Here is an 8,533-nt window from a genome sequence, read left to right as displayed (position 1 = left end):
GATGTAAAGTGGTTGTGTAATCTGACCCACAGATCTGAGCACAAAAGCCACATTCTTTCCTTTATCCAAAATAATAGCACAACAGAAAAAAGGGTTCACATCGATATATTATACATTATCAAAATATTGTCAGTACTTAAATCAAGCCTTAATAGCTCATGTAGCTGGGCAATGTATGGGCATACACACACACCTGAATAAGATTAAAAATGGAGATGTGTTTCGATATTATCTTCACCATCTGCTATTACAAATCAGGAAACTCATCCTTCAGAGTTTTCAGAGCACGGTCCACGTTTCCTTAATTTCTGACTCTTGATTAAAAAACAAAACAATATTACCAGTCCCTTTGTTGACTAGTGGGTTTAGCATCTCAAGGCCATTCACCTCTTTCAATGCCCATCATGGCCTATGAATGGCTTTAAAGACCCCTTTTCACCCACTGATCAATAACAAGATTGTGCTCTCCAGATGTTTTGCTGTGCCAGCTGGGACCAACAGGGGTTGTAGTTCAAAGCATGTGGAAGGTACCTGGTTGGGGGAGGCTACATGAGACTACTGGACTATGAATAAAAAAGTAATTTATTTGTTGTTTTAAGCTAGAGCCACAACTTGAGGGAGGGGAAACTCTGGATTTCCAAATGCTTCCTCTGGATACAAAACACACAGCCACATTGTTCCACTGACACTTGATTTATGTCAATAAAGAGTGACAATATTTTGGTAATACTGTTTGATGCTAACCTTTCTTCTGGCTAAAGCTCAATCACACTGAATCCGATCAAAATCAACTGGGCTCCATTAGCCACAGCCACTAACTGATACCCCATTGTTATCCAGGGCACAATGGCAACACGCTTCCCCTGCCTTGAGGTCTATTTATTTATTTATTGAAAAGTTTCTATACTGCTTTTCATTTACAGAAAGAAATGCCAAAGTAATTGGCACAATAACAAAGCAACAAAGGGTTGCAGTCAACTAACTTTTATTCAGAGCAGACCCGGTGAAATCAATGGGTCCAAGTTATGCATGGCCATTCATTTCGATGGGACTACTCTGAGTAAAACTTAGTCGAATGCAACTCAATGGCTTATAAACAATAATTGCCACAATGCCTGGTATGGTATTAACAATATGAAGGGTCAGGGAATACCTGGGTGAACAGGTATGTATGTGTCCAATGGATGGTGAAAACACCTCACAGGTGGTGCCAACCTGATCTCAACAGAGAATGCCTTTTGCATGACAGGTGCCACAGTGAAGAAGGCTCTCCTTCACACCCCCACCAGATAGGACTCTGTAGGTCATGATATGGTCAAAATGGACCCACCGGCAGAACCCAGTGGCCTGAGCCATCTATATGTCAGAAGATGGACCCTCACACCCATCAGGTTGTGGTGCTTAACTCAACACTGTGGTGTAGTAGAGGCAGCCCCACCAACCTCAGCTTGCCTTCAGCCAGCCCATACCTGCCTGCCTTCTTGCTTACAACTAGTCCAGGGGGTGGTCCTGCCTTCCAGTTTCCTCCTTCTCAGTGCTGCCCTTGTAGAACATGGCTGGGAGGAGGATGGGGTCAAAACTAGCATGAGTTGGCTCTACTTGTTATTGGCCTTGGCGCCACCTGTCGGGATCCCCGCCTTCCGTTCTACCAGTCACAATGGGCACCAGCCGCCATGCCAGTTTGTGGCTTATGGCTACAAGCGCTGTTTTGCTCAATCAGCCCAGCTCCTGTCTTGCCTCCCTTGGCAGGTAGGGGGCACTTGGGTACCACAAACAGCTGGTTAATTGCCTCGACTATGGCACTCTCTTGCCCAAACTGGAGCTGTGCTCTAGGCCTGCACAAACATGTGTATTGTTACAAACATGTGTATTGTACCCATATATTCTTGGTGCAAACCTGGGTTTCATGTCATGTGTGAAAAGGCCCTTAGACCACTTTTACAAACAAGCCCAGCCTTCCCCAACCTGGTGCCCTCCAGCTGTTTTGGACTACCAAACTGCCCTGAGATCTTTGGATGAAGGCCAGTATACCACCACCACCAACATCCTACACAAAAAATGTGGGATGGATCTCCAAAGTAAAATAGTGCAACTGTTCGTTCATACTGTAGGCAGATCTAGAAACAAGTGAAAATGTGCCCTGTCCCCTCTCCAATCACACCGGCCCAGGAGAAAAACCCACCACTGTGTTGGACCATATGAAAGTTCAAGGACCACCCAATGAGGGATGTTCATCTTTCCCACATTTTCTACCTTTCCACGACAATTTCTTTGCTGAGGGGCCTCTGTCCATTGCAAAGGATTCTGGGACATGACCACCCATAGTATGCATTTGAGTCATGCTCAGCTCCTTGCTGCTGCCTTGAGCCAACTGACAGATTACACCCACCCAAGGCCCCCCTTGTGGTTGTGCAGTGCAGGGGATGAGAGCTGACTCTCCAAAAGGTTTGCCTGCCATAACTGAGCTTCTCTGGGGTACCACAGTATGTATTTGGAAAATCCCTGATCTAAGCTCATTGGTGGCACTCGCAGACATCTTCCCGGACATGAGCAGGATGTGGGAGAAGGGTTTCCAGGGAACAAGGCCTTGGTTTCCAGTGATCCCAGAGCCCTGAGCACCTCTCCCCTGAGAAGCTAAGCAAGATACTCCCTTAAAGTGCACACACTCCACTGTGTACAACGGCAAACTTTTCCAGGCAGCCAGCCCAAAGCGCTGCCTCCTGGTCTCAGGCGGCTTGCTCTCCTAACCGCCACTCTCCCGCTCCGCTTCAAAGAAGGGCAAAAGTCCAAATTCCGAGAGGTTGCATTTATCATGCATGCAAAACAAATACAGTGGGTGAGTTTTGCCGCCAAACCTCCAAGGCTTTCCCGCCAGGGAGCTGCTCTCTTGAATCTTCGTCGTTGGTTTGACACAACAAGCACCTCGCCTTGGAACTGCCCCAAACCAAAGCCACCAACATCTCTGGGGGCATCTTTATGCAAGTCTGAACCAGAGTGTGGGCTTAGCCCCAGAACCTATTTTTAATTAAAAGTCCCAGGAGGACAAGAACATCAATATTTATTTTGCTAAAGCATTTGAGCCCGGTCTCGCCAGGTTTTGGCTCCAGAGCCTACCTTGAGCACCTGTGAACTTGGTGTTGGAGAACTGGGACTACAAAACCATCCAATCCTGCTCAAAAGACAGACCCACTTGCACTTTCCCCTTCCCTCCAGGACAATTTGTATAGCTAATGAGGCAAAGGATGACCCTGGGCCTCTGCAGACTGCCTTTCCCTCAACTCAGACCAAACTGCAGATTCCCAGGATTAAGGGATGGTATTGCCAAGCAGACCATCTGAAAGTTTCCAGCTGCAGAGGGCAGGACTGCAAGGCAATGGTGGCTCGTGCCTGTTGGGCCTGGTAGGGCAGAAAGCAGGGAGCCCAACAGTAGGTTGCACCAGAACCTATGACAGGCAGAGCCAACTTATCCCAGCTTTCCCTCCACCCTGCTGAGTTCTACAAGGTCAGCAGTGAAATGGAGAAGGAAGCTGACAGCCTCCCCATGGCCAAGATTTAAGATTTAATCCCCATGTGGATTTAAGGCAAGCCAAAAAGCAGGCAGGTAGGGGCTGGCTGAGGGCAGGTTGGACTAGGCGGGGCAGTGCCCCATTTGCCCAAGCAACAACCCAGAGCCCAAGAACGGCCTCAGATCATGGTGGCCTCAGATCATGAGGTCCTTCACTAGCACCCCAGGAGACCCTTGGGCTGCTGGGAGCAGACAGAAGGTCAGTTGGCAACAATTGGGAACTGGACCTGCCCCACTGGTGGAGGGGGTTAGGGCAGGCAGGGGGAGGGAGTGACGGCTGCAAGGGGGAAGCTTCCGTCAAATGGTAGTGAAAGCCATAGGAAATTGAAGACGGCCACTAGGGGCGCATCAGAAGATGGCTGACAATAACATCTCTCTGACCCACACGAGGTAATTTGGAGGCTGTGATGGGAGTAAATAGCCTCCCTACCCCCCCAGGATTGTGGGGTGGGACTGCCCTTGCCTGCTGTGCCCTATACCACCCCCGAATTTGTGGGGATGGGGGCACTAGGCACAATGTCCTCCTGTGGGATTTCGGCGCTCCTGGACGCCGTCTCTGATCTGCGCCACTAGCTGCAAGAACTTCAAAAGAAACAATTTGGATGAAGCGAATCCACATATTTCAAGGAAGGAGGGGGAGTAAAGACTGCTAACAGAAGAGATCTCTGATAAAACAAGACGAGTCGGAGGAACAAGTATAAATCATGAGAAGATACGCCAAGACTCGGTATGGCAAAGGGACTGATGGGGGAGAGGGAAAAAAACTTTCCTTTCTTTCTTTTATGTGATTAAACAAGAATCCCCGCCTCACAAGTCAGAAATGTCGTTTTAAGGACTTAAGCTGTGGATTTAAGGCTGTGTGGAGATAAACTTTCGAACCAAAGCATGTTTTGAGAAGAGCGTGGAAGGTATAAGGGCTTTGGAATGACGCAGTTAAAAGTGCCGTCGCCATATTGGGAAGTTCTGTTGGAGGACTTAAGTCTGGGAGGTGAAATAGAGAAATAGAGCTGTTTTTATATTGTGGGTGAAACTCCTCAGAGGGACTTAAGAACGACAGTTCTGTAATTAAAGATGGGGAAAGCGATGTTATCTATGAAGGCGATGATATATGGAAACCATCTCGATTTGAGGATTGGAAGAACGGAAAAATTCACACAGGATTATTATTGGTGTTTATCGGCTTAAGGAGACTATCAGAAGAGATCATAAAGAAAAAAGAGAAAATATATGAACAAGATGTGATGTGGAAACAGCAAGATAAGACTGGATAGAATTATGAACTTTGTTTGGACTGATTTGGACATTAACGCAGTAGCAAGAAGATGATCAGAATCCCCCTTCGGATCTTGAAATATGGGTCCCCTCAACAAAATTTAAAATTCGGCTTTGTAATTCGGAATTTATGTGATGTGATTTGATTTGATTGGCTGGTTAATAAAAATTATTTTTTAAAAAAAGGAAATTGAAGACGGCGGGAAAGCGTGGCAGGTGTGGGCCAGCATGAGCGGAGGGAGAAGGGAGAGAGAGCTCTTTGTTGCAGGTGGTTTCTCCAACTGTTGAGCTGGGCCTGGAGCCAGCAGCCGGGGAGGGCTGGACATTCTCCATACATGCACACAGGGAAGGGCCGTGGCTCAGGGGAGAGAGTATCTGTTTCGCATGCAGAAAGTCCCATGTTCAATCCCAAATGGCATCTCCAGGCAGGGCTATAATGCGTTTGAATTTCCATTCTTGAATATCCTTTACCTGCTTAGAATCCTTACAGCAACCCTGAAAGGCAGGCTGGGAGAAAGAAGGAAATGAGAGATGTTGGCATCAGGCCACCTTGTGAGTTAATCGCAGAAGTCAGATTCAAACCAGCAGCTTCCTTGATAAGCAACTCAGCCCCTCCCCCTGCAATAGCTCTTTTGTGTCTCTCCTGATATTCCTCCCACCCACCTGACCCCCTCCCCAGAGCTGATGGGAGTTGTAGTCCAAAACAGATAGGTTGTAGAAAGCTGCTCTGCAGTCAGCCAGCTGGAATGTTTTGCTTTCAAACTTCTGGCTTGAGACAATGCACACAATTGCTCTTTATGCTTCCTGGAGGGGCCTGTGTTTGCTTTGCACTCTGGAGTGCAGCGTTTGGGGAGAACAGCTGGGGGGGGAGAGAAGGAGCACTAGATAGCACGTGAGCCATCGCTGCACAGCTGCAAAACTTTGCAACCTGTTTGCAGGGGCAACTCCTGCCATTGGAAGTTAATACTAAGCACGCAGAATCAGCAAGATTTAAAAGTACGCCTCCACTTAAAAACATTTTCGAAATGTCATTCTGAATTGTGCCAAATTTCTGTAAATGAGTAAAAAAAAAATCAAAGTGTTCCTATTCTAGTGTCAACCCCTGTCCCATATCCCTGAGAGGTTCCTATAGACCTGCCTTCTCCAAGTTGGTGCCCTCAAGATGCTTTGGACTACTAACACTCCAGACCAGTGAAGCTGGGGTTTGAAGACCATCAGTCTCTGCCTAACCTACCTCACAGGGTTGTGAGAGGTAAAAAAGGAGGAGAGAACCGTGTGTGCCACTTGGAGCACCTTGGAGAAAAGGTGGGACAGTAATGCAGTGATAGAGAAAAGTAGTGCCCAGATTCCAGGTTGGGGACTTGGGGTGGCAGATCTATCCTAGACCACTTCACTGGCCTCCTTCTCACAACCACTATCCACCTCTCCTTCCACAGTTTCAGAGCTTTTTGTTCTGCTTACCCAAATGTTCAGTCCAACCACCTATACACCATCCTGAGATTTAATCTGGGGACCTGTCTCAGGTACCTTTTGCCTCTTTCAACTTAGCAAACAACCCACGCCTTTTAGACATGCTTCTGTATGCTGCTTTGAGTGCACTTTTTTTTTTTAGGAAAAGCAAGGCATAAATGTCACAAAATAGACACAAATAGACAAAGCCAACCCCCAACCCCATTCATTTTAATGCCACTAGGCCTTCAAGCTACCTTGAAGTCACAGCTGCTGCTAGCCAGAGACCCCCATCTCTCTTTAATGTCCTTCTTCCGCATGCTAAAAGTGGCTACTTAGGGACGGCCACTCTGCACACACCCAGAGGCATTCTGCTTCCTTTTATGCCACCTTTTTTAAAAATTCAAGGCAGGTTGTGCAGTTGAACTTTCAGACTGAAACCCCGCCCCCCCAATTTGCAACCAGGGAGGCTGTGGTGAGGATGGCTGGGGGTCAGTGCATGTGTAAAACAGGGTTTGCATAAAAGATACAGACAGAGGGGAGGGGCAGTGATGGTGGGCTTGCGCTGCCTTTTAATCCCACTGTAATTAATGACCTTATCTTTGGCCCAAGCCATTTAGCTAAAGTGGCTGGAGGAAAGAAAGGGGGGGCTCACAGGGCGGCCAGATGGGAGGCTGGCATTTGTCTGCGGATTAGCTGTAGGCAGATGGAGCTAAGTGGCCTTCCTAGTCCCCACCCCCTCGCTACTCTCCCTCTCTTACACACACACACACACACACACACACACACGGACTCCAAGTAATAACAGCCCCAAACCTGAGAAAGTACAACTGGTGATTGTGCCCATGGGAGTAAATGCAAGAGGGCTTTTTGATCCTTGCTGTTTCTTCTTCTGTAAGGGGCAGGGAAGGATATTACCTTTGTGAGCTCAGTAGGCAGACCTACTGATTCTCCATGCAGCGTCTATCCCTAGTGGCATCTCCAGAAAGGGCTGGGAGAAATTCCCTGCCTGTCAGTCACAGTAGAAAATGCGGGGCTAGATGGGCCACAGGTGAAAGGAAGCTTCCTCTACTCCAAGACCTTTGGGTGCCTAAGGCAGGGAGCTCAAATTCTCCCGTTAACTCACAATGGGGACATTTGCACAGTTCATGGCACTTCTCTCTTAAGGGCACCCCAAATCTGCCCCCTCTCTGGGCCAGGCCTGGCCTGGGCACAGAGTCAGCTCTGGTCTTTGGTCTGGGCACAAACAGGCTTCCCATTTCACACAGCTTTGTCCTGCTGTGGCACAGCTGCTTGCCTAAACTACCCTCACCAGGCCACTGTGCCAGCCTTGACACAGCACTGCTCTGCAAAGCAACGGGCTCCCTGCATCCCCACAGACCTATAACTCCTTCCCTCCCTCCCAGTCTCCAGGGGGAAGCCTCCCTGAAACAAAGTCTGCTCCCAAGAGGGCAGTTCTCCTTTCTCGACCCCATTAAGCATTTCTCCAGCAGCCACAGGAAGGCCTAAACCAGGGGTCAGCAAACTTTTTCAGCAGGGGGCCGGTCCACTGTCCTTCAGACCTGGGGGGGGGGGGAGACACTATATTGGGGGGGGGGGCGGAATGAATGAATTCCTATGCCCCACAAATAACCCAGTAATGCATCTTAAATAAAAGGACACATTCTACTCATGTAAAAACACACTGATTCCTGGACCGTCCGCGGGCCGGATTGAGGTGATTGGGCCGGATCTGGCCCCCGGGCCTTAGTTTGCTTACCTATGGCCTAAACCTTTCAAAGCAGTGATTTCCAAAGTGGGCAGTACTGCCCCCTGGGTGGGGGATTCCCTGGGGGGCACTAAGAGGCAAAGGGGCGGCAGGGGGGTGTTGGAGGTGTGAATGACTATCAGAATTTGAAAAGCTAGTATCACTGGATCAAGTTCATTGCTTTTGTTGAATTAATTAAACCAAATAGATTTAATTGGGTTTTGAATAAATGCGCAATTAACTGTTGCTGTTTTGAACTTTATTGTGTGATTATCTTCCTTAGTGGGTCGTGTAAACTGCTGCACTGAATAATGCTTTTTATAGGATAGGGGCATAGGGGACACGGGTGGCACTGTGGTCTAAACCACTGAGCCTAGGGCTTGCCCATCTGAAGGTCAGCGGTTTGAACCCCTGTGAAGGGGTGAGCTCCCATTGCTCGGTCCCTGCTCCTGCCAACCTAGCAGTTCGAAAGCACGTCAAAGTTCAAGTAGATAAATAGG

The sequence above is a fragment of the Podarcis pityusensis genome, assembly GCF_964106645.2.
Source record: "Podarcis pityusensis genome assembly, chromosome: 8".
NCBI classification, from domain to species: domain Eukaryota; kingdom Metazoa; phylum Chordata; class Lepidosauria; order Squamata; family Lacertidae; genus Podarcis; species Podarcis pityusensis.
Note: the sequence above shows the minus strand (reverse complement) of the source record.